Source organism: Melanaphis sacchari, unplaced genomic scaffold (assembly GCF_002803265.2).
Source record: "Melanaphis sacchari strain LSU unplaced genomic scaffold, SCAv2.0 Contig59_pilon_pilon, whole genome shotgun sequence".
NCBI lineage: Eukaryota > Metazoa > Arthropoda > Insecta > Hemiptera > Aphididae > Melanaphis > Melanaphis sacchari.
The window spans coordinates 872,498-887,915 of record NW_020271423.1 but is presented as its reverse complement, the minus strand read 5'-3'; the positions used below and the strand labels follow the sequence as shown (position 1 = coordinate 887,915).

The 15,418-nt window shown below is 24.2% G+C and overlaps 1 pseudogene; it reads right to left on the bottom strand.

Moving 5' to 3' along the window:
* Positions 1–2,212: 2,212 nt before the first annotated feature.
* On the bottom strand, positions 2,213–14,552 carry LOC112600035 (annotated as a pseudogene).
* Positions 14,553–15,418: the final 866 nt, after the last annotated feature.

Here is a 15,418-nt window from a genome sequence, read left to right as displayed (position 1 = left end):
GGTAATTCATGTAATTTGCTAAATATTTAATCATTATATACCTACGTTTTAACTAAACAAAAGTGTGATAATTCAAATATTTTCAAAGTTTATGTTCACTTGTTTCGACAAAATTTTCAACACAAATTTTTAAATCTTGTATTAATCATGACAACCGACTACAATAATGAATTACCCGTCATGTTTAAAGCTTGAATTAAAATATCGTTTGTTGTACGCAGGTAAAAAAACAATATATACTGATATTTGAAAAATTTATAATCAAATTACATGAATCATAATTTTAAGCAAATAATTCATGCTATATGATTTTAGCAAGTAAAGATTGTCATAATAAGCGCAAAGTTCACAGCACTATGGAGCACTAAAATAAATACATTATGCGCTGGTGTACAGTAGATCATATTATAATTATGAGCAATAGTATATAGATACTTGTTATTGTTTATGTCCATTGTCGTGATAACTTTTTGTGGTTCGTTCAAGTACACAAACTTCTGGGAATTATTCGAGTAATCGTGTATAACAATAACACCAGATGCATGATATACGAGTTTTTCATCATTTAAAAATAAACAATTATTGGACAGGCCAGTGGTTAACCCAAAGAAGTACTTCGGTTCTATAGAATGTATTTCTGACGAATCCTCTTTCATGACGGATGATAATTATATTTCTATACCTATAAATAGACCAAACACTATTACAATTACGTAGACTGTAAAATTAATCACAATATTGTTTACTAACAACTTAAAAATACTAATGCATTACATTTTATCGGTTGCTATACACAACTACAATTATGTGTGAAAAAAAAAACTAAATTATAATAATAATTAACAGATTTGGAAAATATCAATTGAAGTATCAATTTTTAATGTACATCAATACTACTGAGAGAATGAAACAATACTTTGTTACCATACCAAATACCATACACTAAGTCACTAAGATATAATGGTTTGGTAATTAATAATTATGTATATTGTAAGCGAGTGACGTCGTACCCTCTGGCTTCTACCATTCTCTCCATGATACCACTTCAATTTCGGTAAGGTGATGAGAGCACAGAAAGAGAGTATTTTAGTGATGCTAAACTTTTATACAAATTGAAAACTGTTATCAATTGTTATTATTATAAAAAAAATAACTGTTAAGGTGCGATTCCTATACAAGTGTCTATAACCACGACGCAACTGTATTTTTCAGCAGCGCAGGTGAGAATAAATTTCTATGAGCGACGAACGCGACACGACTGTGTACCCATTGTAATTCTAATGAAAGTCTATTCGTTTTTTTCATAGCTGACAATCATAATATAAATTGTTACTAGAAAATGTAATTAAAGATTTAGAAAATTATACTGTTCAATACTAAAAAAAATTGAAACTCGATTATTGCACATTGAATTAAATTGAAATTATTTGGAGAGTTACTGTTAAATATAGGTTAAATTATATTAAAAGGAGTCAAAGTACTACTCAGGCATTAAAATATTGGATAAGTTACAAACTCCCAGCTGGTTACAAATAAGTATATACGTATTAACATTATTAAAAACTAAATTGAAATATGATTTATCCATCTGCATCAAACTAGTAGACAATTTATCCAGATTTATTATTTAAACTATTAAATTTGTTAAAATTAAAAATCAAAGATTCTCAAAGTTGCTTGGTGAAGTTCTGGAATAGAACCCTCTAGAAAGTAAAGATTCTCTTTAAGCATTAAATATTACATATTACAAATTATTTATTATTTTTCAGATGGTCACGATGCTTATATTTTTTATATTTTCTTACATGCGGTATTTATTTCAACTACGAAAAAATCAATGCGTAATTATAAAGGAAAACATCCACCGCAAAGTATTCAATTCAAGATTTACAGCATACATTTATGATTAATGTTGATACAGTTCCACAGTTAGAAGACTTCATAACTAAAAAAAAAAATCTATTTTGGTGTTAGTTACAGCAAACAGATTAGATGTTTATTACAAATCAAAGAAAAGCACATCTAAAGAATTTATATGTATTCGTTGATCCTATTTAGTCTAAGAAAATTTTGTAAAAAAGTTGTGTGGTCAGCAATATTGTAGGTATAGGTCAAAATTTTGAGTAGTATTAATTATAGCAAGTGTCCCACAAGGTAACGACATCGTCCCCTTTCTTTATTCTATGTTCAACCACGACATACTAAAAACACCCTACACTTTCCTTGATACATATCCTGACGACACTCTTAATTTCAGCGTCACACCAGGATTCCTTGACTGCTTGTCGGATGACCCAAAGTCACCTAAATATAAAGCAGTGGAAATAAAAATTAATGAAAACAAGTCTACTCGTATAACTTTTACAATGCGCAAATCTGATTGCCCACCTGTCACGTTTAACAACAAAGTAATTCGTCAAAGTATTTGACACAAGCAGCAATGACTTAGTTGTGAAAAAATATATACAAATAGATATAATAATATTGTAAAAGATACAATTTATTGCTTTTAAGCAAAATTTATTTTAATTTTTTTATTTGTATCAAAAGTAAAACAATTTTAATGATTTAAAGGAAAATTGTATTTAATTCATTCAAAAAATTTAATTTTATTATCAATGATATTTAATTAAAAGAAAAATGTATAATTATTTTAGCACAAAATGTATTTAATAATTAATTTCAACACTAGTTTTAAATGCAACTAAACAACTTATTGAGAATTAATTTTTATTTGCTGCAGAGATTAAAAAGTAGATTATATAAAACAGTAATGATGTCATATTGTATAAATCGGAAAGTTAAGCTATATCAGAAATTGGAAACATCTTTTTACGGTGGACCATACCTAAAACATTCTTAAACGTAGAGAGCCAAAATGTTTTAGTAAAAAATTAATAAATAAAAACAATGAAAATTAATAAACTATTTTTAAAACATTAATTAACTTGGTCCAGAACCAGTCCAAGGGAAAAAAATTGGAGACTTCAGCAGTAGATAATAAAACAAAAAATAAAGTGAGATTGCTAAGGTGGATGTGTATTGTGACTAGGAAAGGGATAGAATAGAAATTAATTCATTAAGGGTAGTGTAAGGGTAATACCAATCATAGACAAAATGAAAATGAATGGATGAATAAGTTAAGATACTAGAGTGACTTAGAGGTATTAAATAAATATTAAATTAATTGTTTTATGATGATTTAGACTTAAGAGCAACAAAATATAAGTGTTAGTTAGGTATTAAATGAAAAGTATAGTTAAATATATTTTTTAATGTATAATTTTAAGAAAAGAAAAAGAAGAATACTAATTTATTATCATAAAAGTATTTGTAAGACTAGATAAAAGAAATTTATCAGAACAATTACAACTATTGAAAAAAAAAAAAATAACAGATCAACATCAAGTTTTCACCAAGTCAAAAACACTACAAATACAGGAATTATAAAAATTTAAATCATATCAAATTAAATAGGCATGTCTCTCAATAAAAAGTAAATAGTGTCTACAGATAAAAAAAGTCCTTAAAAAAAAATAAACATTACTTTTAAGTTTATAATTTCATTTCAGAATCTAAAAATATAATTTTCTTCTTCTTTTGGCGTTCTTTAATAAAGGATAAAAGAAAAGTGAGTGGTAATTGATGCCATTTAATAATCTTACAATTGTATATAGTTACCCATAATATTTTATTATTTAAGCAAAATAGAAAATGATCATCAAAAAAATCATATGAATTATTTTATATCTTTATAACCAAAAACACATTAAGCTTACTATAGAATGATTTTTAATAAGAAAATACACAAAATAGACAAAAAAAATAATATATGGTTTAAATATATAAAAATAGGTTAAAGGAAATACAAATTATAATAAAAATTTTAAGGTTTATTCACACTGGTTTGTATAAAAATTATTTCAGGTCAAAATATCAATGTTCATTAATATTAACTAACTTATACTGACTTTTATTTAACAATATCCCTTGGGTTATGCAGTCTAAAATCCATTTCTCATGATTTACTATCCATTTGCAGTATATTACCTACCACAATATTTGCAATAGATTTAGTACTTGTACAATGGCCACCACAAGCATGCACCAATTGTCTTAAGAGTTTAGGTGATTTACAGGTATCTGATATGTATATTCTACCAATGTTATTAAATACCTATATGAAATTTCAACACTGGCCCAAATGTTGTGCAACGTTTTTTTTAAAATTCCTTAAAAATAAAAATAATTATGTATATAAAAAAAATAAAATATGTGTGAGTTAAGATATTTACTTTAACAGGTTCAGACAAATCTGAAATCAAATAATGTTGATGAGATAACCATTTTCCAATCTTGTGTGATTTGTATACCTTTATAATAAAATAACATAAAGTTTTTTCAATTATTAAATTGTTTACAAAATATAAAAATTAATCTTTGTAAAGTATCTTACCCAGTCTTCTGAAACAATGAAACAGCCATAAGCCATTACAAATAGAATATCTAATGATTTATTACATTGTGATTTGGTAATTAAATAAGTAGTCAAAGGTTTCAACTTAGTATGAAAAGTAAATTTTCCTAAGTTTTTTATAGATGACTTTAATATTTTCATTTCACTGTTTCAACAAAAATATTATTTTTAAAAATAAATATGAATAATAATAATTTTTTTTTTTTGGTTTACCTTTTTATCATTCCAGTACAAGCAATTGACTGTGATACTATATTATTATCTACTAAAGAGTCTTTAGGTGCCTGGAGAATCGTAGAATTATAGGCATTTTTTTAAATTACTGTCTTTAGTTTTAGTTGGAAAATTATTGATTTCATAAACGTTATTTAAATCCATATCAGAAGGAAATAATAGCTTACAAAATCATTTTCTAGCTTGAAAATTTAAATTTAGTTGATCTTCAATTTTAACTATTTGACTATCAAGTTCTTTAGATGTTCTATCCTTCTTTCCATCAGATGTGAGGTGTTTTCTTAACATTTTAATTAACATTGATGTATTTAACTCATCTATTTGTTCATCTAGTACAAAACTATCAATTTTGTTTAATATTTTACATAGTTGATCTGATAATATATTAACAATATCATTTAATTTGTAAAGATCATCCTAAAAATAAAAATGAGTATTAATACAACTATAAGAGTAAAGCAATATTTTTTTAGAACGATAAATACTATTTAATCAAGTAGCGCTATTCTAATATTTTAGAAATGTCAATGCAAGTTATAACTAGGGTCCATATTCATACTCTCTAAATATGCCTTAAATATGATGTTTATATTCTCTAAAAAATCTGCAAATATTCTGTTTATATTCACTTAAAAATATTCAAAAACATCCAAGTTTAAAAATAGTTTTATCCCTAAGTAATGATCAGTATTAAAAATCACAGCTTTAAACCATATGCTCCATCTATTAACAACTGGTTTAGGTGGTAAAGGAATACTCATGAGTTCTTCCCTATAAAAATATTTCATATCGTGTTTTTTATATCAAAATGATACAAAAAAAATTATACTAATTATCCATTTTTTTAAGCAATTTTTTCCAGGTACTTATTAATTGAAATTATGATAAATTGACATTTTTTTTTTCTCAAAATGAACCAAATCTTCCAAAATATGCTAAATATGCTAAATATTCTATAACCGATGAAATATTCTCAAATATACAAAAAAAAATTTTTTCTGTGAACAAGTGTTTAATGCAGAAATTCCCAACCAGGGTGCCGTGAAATTATTTGAAATATTTTTTTAGAAAAAACAATTTCATTAAAAATATAGCATTGTGATTAATAAAGCGGACTATAATAATATAAAACCTATCATGTTTCATATATTTTGTAGAAATATTACGATGTTCGATCTATTTTAATGTTCATATACCAGTTTCATTGCTATCGCTTCAATGTCTTGTGCTTTTATCTTATCTTAATTTTTATAAAACATGTATCGACAATAGTAATTTAATAATATAGGTATACTAACAATTTCAGTACAATCAGTCTGGTTTTGGTCATCATTGCGAAACATATATACGTATTTCAGTCGTGTCTAGATATTTTATAATTTTATATAATTCAATTTTAGTTAAAATAATGGATAAATTTATTGTTAAAAAACGAAAATTAAATGAAGACGAAATGTTAACTAACCATAATATTGAATCAACATCTTATCAGACATAGAAAAAAAATGTGGGAGAAAAAATTAAAGCTTCAAATGGTTTTTGTCTTCAAATTGACGAATCCACTGACACAAGTGGTAAATGTTATTTAATTAGATTTATTCGTTTTATTAATAATGATGATATTATAGAACAATTTTTTTGTTGCAAAGAAATGAAAGAAACGACAACTGGTCTTGATGCGTTTAATATTATTGATTCTTATCTTAAAATATTAAATTTATCTTGGGATTATTGTTATGGTATTTGCACTGATCACGCTCCTAGTATGATTGGTTCTATAAAAGGTTTTGATACATTGGCAAAAAAAGTGTAATAAAACTATACTTGCAACTCACTGTTTCCTTCATAGAGAAGCTTTAGTAGCAAAAACTATCGGTCCTCAGTTAAAAAATGTGTGAAGTGATAAAATGAAGTGATAAAAATGGTAAATTTTATTAAAATGAGACCATTAAAAAACACGACTTTTTTCTTTATTATGTGAAGCAATGGAATCACAATTTACTAAACTTATTTTACATACAGAAGTACGATGGCTATCGCGTGGTAAAGTTTTGTCCAGAGTACATGAGTTAAAAAATAAACTTATCGTGTTTTTTACTCTTGAAAATGTACCAGAATTTTGTGAATTATTAACGAACGAAAAAACGGTTGGAAAAACTATCATACTTGACAGACATATTTTCACACTTAAATCAAATAAATTCAAGTATGCAAGGACCAAATGAAAGTATATTAACATCGTGTAGTAAGTTATTTACTCTTAAAGATAAATTAAAAATCTGGAAAAAACGTGTGCGAAAAAATCAATTTGGTATGTTACCTTCATTGTCTGTAACAGAAGAAAGTTCCAAAGTTATGACATTTATAATGGAGCATTTGACTGCCTTAGAAGAAAGTATAGACAAGTATTTTCCTAATTTAGATATTTCCGAGTATGATTGGATAAATGATCCATTTGATAAAAATATATGTTTAACTGAATTTAGCCTTGAAGAAGAAGAAGAGCTCGCTGAAATACGAAACAATCGAACTCTTTTATTAAAATACAAAAATGTTTCATTAAATGAATTTTGGATTCAGGTTGAAAAAATTCACGCTGAAATTGGCAAAAAAGCTCTAAAAATATTACTGCAGTTTTCGACATAATATTTATGTGAACAAGGATTTTCCACTCTTGTTAACATAAAATCAAATAAACGAATGAAAATGGAGTTCATTGAAGAAGAAATGAGAGTATATCTTTCAACTATTCGGCCACAAATAAAAGATTTGTGTAAAAAAAAAACAAACCCAAGTGTCACATTAGTTCCAATAATAAATAAATAAATAAGTTCCCTAATTTTAAATTAATATTGTAAATTAAATAATAAATAAAAATAAATAATAATTAAAAATAAAAATAATTACAATGTAATAATTTGTTTATAAAATGTAATATGTATATAGTATGCACCTACACCTTACTACTTTTGATTATAATTATGTACTAATAAATAGAACCGAAGTACTCTATAGCATAGACTATAGAGCATAGGGTGCCTCCAGATTTTTAGAAAATGTCCAAGGGTGCCGCAAGTCAAAAAAGGTTGGGAACCTCTGATTTAATGAATCGTCCACAATTTTTACTTATACAACTGCATATACAGTAACAATATGTAAAAACCTATAAAACCTATGAGGTTATAAAAAGTATATACAACAATTAGCTGCTAGTAAAACATTATAGCTGTTTATAACTTTTTAATCATAGGGAGTTAAAATAAATTTAATGTTTACCTAACTAAAAACAATCTCTGAAATAATAATTTAGCAATTTTTACACTTTTTAAGTGATTTTTAATGATAAAATAGAAAAATATATTGACAAAACTCTTTAAAAAATTGTATGAATTTAAAACAGGTTTAGGTTTTAAAAGGAGAATTAACTTGATTCTTACAAGATATTTATTATTATTTCATGAAATACTAAAAAAGAACAGTAAAAATATACTAGTTTTAAATTTAAGTTTGGGGGTTTAACAATTATGAATGAATGCTGGGTGATCTCACCAATGGTTTAAACTTTCAATTATATTTATATTAGAACAATAGATAAATAAATATAAATTGTATCAAAAGATTATATTAAATATTATAATATAATATAATATAATTAGCACATGTATACATTTTACCGTAATATTATAATCTTTAATATTTACAAAAAAAAAAAAAACAATTAAATCTAATGCTATTTAGTTATAATTAACAATTAATCTGCTAACATTAGAAACTTACTTAGTTATTTAGTATTTACAATAGTTTTTTGAGAAGTTTCAATATTACAACAATTATTTTTGTTTTCATTACAATGGTTTATGCTGAGATTAAATTGTTTCATAAGATTATCACATGTCGACTTAAATAGTTGGTCACGTTCAATGTTACTTGGTTCTAGAAATTTTTGATATGTCTTGCATTTCTGAAAAAATAAATTTTTATTTATTTATTTTTCAATAAAAAAATTAAAAACACTAAAACTTTATGTAAATATCCAAAAATTCACAATAAACAACAAAATATATACATAATATGTAATAATACCTCTAAATTTTATATAGTTGAAAATCCAACAATGTCATTAGGGTTTTCATTCATCAATAAAAATGTCTCTTATTTATTGGTTTTTTTTTTCTTTTTATACATATTGAGTCATTTAATTCAAAAATACTATTAATTAATTTTGGGTAAACAAATGTACATGCATGATGCATAACAAACATTTTTTTTTTATTGAAATATTTGCTGTTTATTTTACAATAAATAAATCTACAAATTAAAGATTCTAAATTAATATCTATTTTAAATACATATACAGTATCTTTAGTATTATCTATTTTTTTATCTTTTTCTTCTGTAGGTGTAAAACTCAAATCAGGCATTAACATTGACATACAACCTATTTTGTTTTAAAAATAATGATTTGAATATATTCCATCTAAGGTTAATGGAATATAAGAATTTTTTTCTTTTTCAAATACACACACATATAATTATGTATGTATACATTATATACAAGGTCTGTTCAAAAAGTACCAAGATTTTATTTTTAATAATTACAAAAATGAAGTTACATATTATTTAAAGATATCGCCTTCAAAATACTCTTCTCCAGACGATATGCAGTGGTTCCAGCGATCTTGCCTAACCCTAACCCTAATGACATTGTTGGATTTTCAACTATATAAAATTTAGAGGTATTATTACGTATTATGTATATATTTTGTTGTTTATTGTTTATGGTCACAGGATAGTGTTCTAGGTCCCATTTAATTCATTCTATACATTAACAAAATTTGTGATTCAAATATTAATGGCATGATCGTGACCTACAAAAATAATATTTGTCTGTAATTTTTGGATAAATATCGGGAAGGGATATACCTCAAAGCAATACATGATCTAAACTTAATGTACAAATACATACAAGAACTAAACTTAAATATGAATTCTGATAAAATTGTTTATATCAATAAATAAGAATACTAATGACAACATTCCTTTAAAAATTATTACAAAAATTAATTGATAAACAAAATGCAAAATTGTAAACTAATTAATCAAATACCAAAAATGTGTTATTTAAGTATTATTATCGATAATAATCTGAAGTGGAATTCCCATACCAATAACTTAGTAGGGAAACTTTGATTTTCATTACACAAATTCTTTGAACTTAAAAAACTTAAAGATATTTTACCAGTACAAACTCTATGTACCATTTATTTTACCTTCTATCAGTCTATGTATCAATATGACCTTTTGGTATGAGAAGATATCAAAGAAAATTTTTTTTTAATTTCTTAAACCAATTAACTAAATAGCAAATCTTTAGTAGGTTCTACAAAAATGATTTACAAGAATTTATGTGTTTTTCCAATAAGATACTTATACAAAAAATTTGCAATTTTATTTAAAATAAAAAAAAATTAATTGATTTCAATAACGACAGGCACTTGAGTCATAGGAACATAGAGCCTATAATTTGCCTGTAAAATATACAAAAAAAGATTTTGGGCAATCTTTTATTGACTATTTAGGTACTACTTATTTTAACCAGATGCCAAAAATTTACAAAAAAAATATTCACGAAAGTCTAGTTAATGAGAAAAAAATAGTCTATAAAAGACTATTCACAGAATTAATTATTACTTAACTAATAGTCTGCATTTCGGTGGCTATGATTTTTATTTTAATCAAATTGTTTATTTAATATTAACTACGAATAATGATATTTTAAATTTGCTATATTTCTCTTATACTCGTATATATATTATATTGTATTGTATATTAACTGTATTATAATTTATGTTACACTTTTTATTTATTGTGTAAAATCGTTAATGGGTCAGTATCATGTACCTGATTTTTGTATTTTATTTTATATCTAATTTATAGAGATAGTTTGTTTTCTTTTTGATGTGAAAAGATTCATCTTATCTATTTTTGTTTTATTCTAATTTTACGCAATTTTATTACTATTGTAAACTCTCTACTCCATCACAAGCTTAGGCTTAAAAGAGTAGATATATTTCTTTATTTATATGATTTGTTGTATATCTTAGAAACTACGGGACCTATTTCAATAAATGTTATATTAAGATTTTTTTTTTTAAATCAGAGGGTATTTTTAACACTTTTTTCAACCTAAGCTAATTTTGAAAGAGAAGTTTATATTTCAAAATTGTTGATTGATTGTAATTTAAATGTGCAAAAAAAAGACCATGATATTATTTGTAGCTTATTAATTCAAAAACTATTCAACTAATTTAGATGACTGTTTCAGAGATTATTATTAAAGACATAAGAAAAATTTAGAGATTATTTGAATCAAGTTCAAAAATATACTAAGTGCTATATTTATCCATCATAAGTAGATTGCCTATTTTGATTGAATTAATTTTAAAAAAAGAGATACATCAACACCGATTGACTCATGAACTGAGAATATTATACAATTAATATTACACTATATTTTGTTTGTTAATTTTTCTCTATATGAAGTTTAATCATACCTCTAGTATAGCTATACAAATTTTTTTTTAATTAAAAAACAAACTAATTAATCAAATAATAATGGAATTAACCATTTTTTAATAAATTGTACATAAACATAATTGATTGCAAAAAAATAAAATAGTAATCAACAATGTTTATCTGAAGCACAATCATTTTTTAAGATTCATTTTACGTAAGTAATTTTAGCAAAGACCATTGAAATATAATTTAAAATTAAATATTGATATTTGCTTACCGGAATATTGATAACTTTTGATGGTGTTTTGGTGTATTTTTCCATGCCTACAGGTGGATAGTCGGCTGGATCTTGCAACTTATTAGCTAATTTGCTATATTTCATCCATCTTGCTGATACTAATGGAACGTTACGTTCAATTGCTTTATTATATGTACTACGGTAACCATCACAGAACATCACATGTGTAACCTATAAACAAAATTAAGAAAAATTAAGAAAAAATGTTGAAGGATTAATAACTAATCATAATATTTACTTTTTTATTGAATGTTTTTACGACTTTAGCACCCAAATTAATAAGATTTTGAGTAATACTTGAATCACAGCGTTCATTGTCAATTTTGTAATCAACAAATGCAACAACTCCTAAATAATAAATTATTAAACATTTAATTTTATTTTAGGCTAAAAAAATAAAAATAAAAAGTAAATAGTATGTTAAAAAAATTAACAATTATGAATATTAAAAACAAATATGTACACTACTTTAAAAAAAAAAACCTCACTAAGCTATAAATCCTTCTATATAGTATTTTTTATGTAATATACAGATTAATTCTTTTATCAAACAACACTTATTTTTTCAAAATATATTAACATTTTTTTGAAAATATTATTTTACTTAATTTCCTTTTGAGATTAAAATATATGAAATAGTATTTAAATATATATCATAATCATAATAATTTTATAAGTTTTTAATTTTATATTCTAAAGAAGAATATGTATTGGAGTATTACGATACATAAAAATTGAAATTTGGATGAGTAATTTATGAGTTATAAGTAGAGCAAGAACTTCTATGCATATGCATATTTTTTCTGGTTAACTTTATCGTATGCTTAGAGAGTATACATTTCCTAATACTTATTATCAAATACTCAAAAAATTTTAGTAAACATTTTGATGGGTTATTAAAAAAACTGCTTGTACTTTGGTAAATATTTTTCATAAATTAAGGTCAACAATTATATTAAACTGTGAATTTGTCATAGAGAGACTAATTTTTATCTCAATGTTTAGTAGATATAATAGATTATATTAGATATGTTATTTTTTTATATATATATATAAAATTAAATGAATTAAAATAAATAAAATATTTAAAGAAAAACAATGTAATGTTTTAATGTAATATGAACATATAATTTTCTTCTTTTTTTTTAGAGCATAAACAACTTTTAATAATTTAACCTAATTAATGGTATATTATTGATTTATAACACTAATTGAAATATATTCAAATTTTGTTACGACGCCAAATACTTGTTTTTCTATTGAATACTTAATATTTATTTTTTTTTATGAGTTAAACCATTATGATAAAAAAAAATAAATAAATAACCAACATAACAGAACAATAACTTTGAAAATATTATGTTTCTGAAGAGCAATAAGCAACTATATAATAAATAAATATAAACTAATAGTATATCAACTATGTTACGTTAATGACAAACCTATAAAATAATAATTAAAAGTATTTTAAAGACTTTTTCAAAGTATTTGAAATATTTTAACTTATAAGGAAAAAATATTTGAGTAGTATTTTAAGTACGAGTGAATACTTGAAAAAAAAATATTATTCATAACACTGCACATAGTATAATATAAGTAAATAAAGTTTATATTAATTATATTAATACAATTTATCAAAATTATCGACCATTATAAGAAACTAATATTGTATAGTGTAAAATAATATAATACTAGGGTGACATTTTAGTAATTCTGAGATTATTGCTACACTATACATTTTAACATTTACTAGTATATACAATGTAATTAAATAATGATTCAACATATACCAATTATTTTGATAAATGTCAATATTTATTAGACTACATTCAACAACATAACTACAATTATACCCATGTAAAATATTACTACTTTAAAATGTTTATAACTTGCTTTAAAATTATAATATTAATAATAAGATATCATAAAAAGTATTCATGTCTTTAAATTTTTAAAACACGTAAATAACACTAAAGGTAATAACATAAATTGGATTACCTATATTAAACACAAATTTGTAAACATTTTATATTAATAACACATAGACAACAGATACAAATGAGATGTCCTTTTTAAGTTTATTCAACAAGGATTTATTTTATAATAAATACTAATATCAATGTAATATTTTAATTTACCTTTAAAAACTTGTTGAAATTTCTTATCATTTTCATTATTCTCTGAATTTCTCTCATTTCTTACACTTGTTACGGGACTATCTGGTAAACGTTGTACTCCGCTGACATTAAGGCTATCATTTGATACAATTGAAACATCATTCAAACTATTGTTGACACCCATAAAGGAGTAAAATTCTTTTTGCGCCTCCATCATTGTTTTAATCATCTTTGGAGTAGAAATAAAGACTCTTTTAGGTTTTATTACTGGAGTATCTATAAAAATATCTTCATATGGAAGTTTTCTTTTCTTTGATACAGGTGTCTTCTTAACCGATTTGCTTTTAACCTCTACATTACTAATGCACTCATCAGGCGGTATAAGTTCACCAAACAAGTCTCTGTAACCTTCCATTGATGTTTGGGAATCTTTGTTTAGTTCAGAGTTTATACACAAATCTAGATTACAATCGAAAGATATTTCATCCGAATTGTCATGTAGTTTTCTTTTTTTATTGACACTTGCCCGTTTATTTTTCAAAGACATATTTTGTACACGACTATATTTTAGCTAAATTATAATATTAATTAAATCAAGTCACGTTTGGTACTGTAGCACAGATAAATTTTACTCAGAATTAAGAAAAGAAAATTTATATTTTTTAATCGTAATGTTTATAAACGTATGTTACGAATCAATGTCTTTGATCTGTGAAGAATGAATTAACGAACAATAATAATGATAAATTATGATAGTTCCCGCCACAACATCAACGTATATTTCCCATTCATAATTTCTTGATAAGGAAGTAATCGCAATACTAAGCAAATTATTATTCTATTAATTTTAGGCGTGTTGTAAGTTGTTACGTCTTGTAGTTGTGTTGTAAACGCGTCGTTTCATAATCAGCTTATAGACATCTTCAAACATACGTTATCAGTTATCGCCAAAACATATTATCATAAACACAAACGTCTCTGCCGAAAAAATGTTTTCGTCTGATTTGTATTACTATAGCAACGCCAGTAGTAGTTACTGGTTATACTTGTTTTATATTTTTTATCTATATAATTTACTCAATGGATCTATTTGTGTAATGTACTGAAGTCTTTGTTTTCTATACAGTCTTTGTAAAACTATTCTGTATTAGCAGCACTCTAATAATATTAATAATAATGTGATTTAACAATATTAAAAATGAATTAATTATCAAAATGTTTACATGCGAAATTGATGATTCTGACTATAATTTTGTGTAACAGTATAATACTGAACTCATAATACTTTTGGTTATTCTTGAATAAATATTGACAACAATTATGTGTATTTGTTCACCTTTATATACCGATGACATTAAATTAAATGTAGTTTCAAAAACATACACACATGCTAATATCAGTTATAAATTTATCAGAATTCATAAACCGCATTCACTTGCTTAAAATCTATAAATATTTCATGTATAAAGTAATATTTAAATAGTTGTGAAACATAAAGAATTTAGGTTATACAAATTAAAGCTTATTTATTTTAATTGTATAGATAATAAATATTTGAAATTTTTGAAATTGTCAAAAAAATGTGAAAGTATAATTTTAAATTGTTTAAAAGTAGGGATTGTCAAACAATGATATAATACTAATATTTAAGAACTCAGTTGAATTTTTAATGACTCCCTAATTTGTGTATTTTTAATTGAAGATAATGTTAAATGAATGTTGACCAGGTACTTTTTATTTCTAATAAAATCTTGCTTATGGTTAAATTTTTTTTCT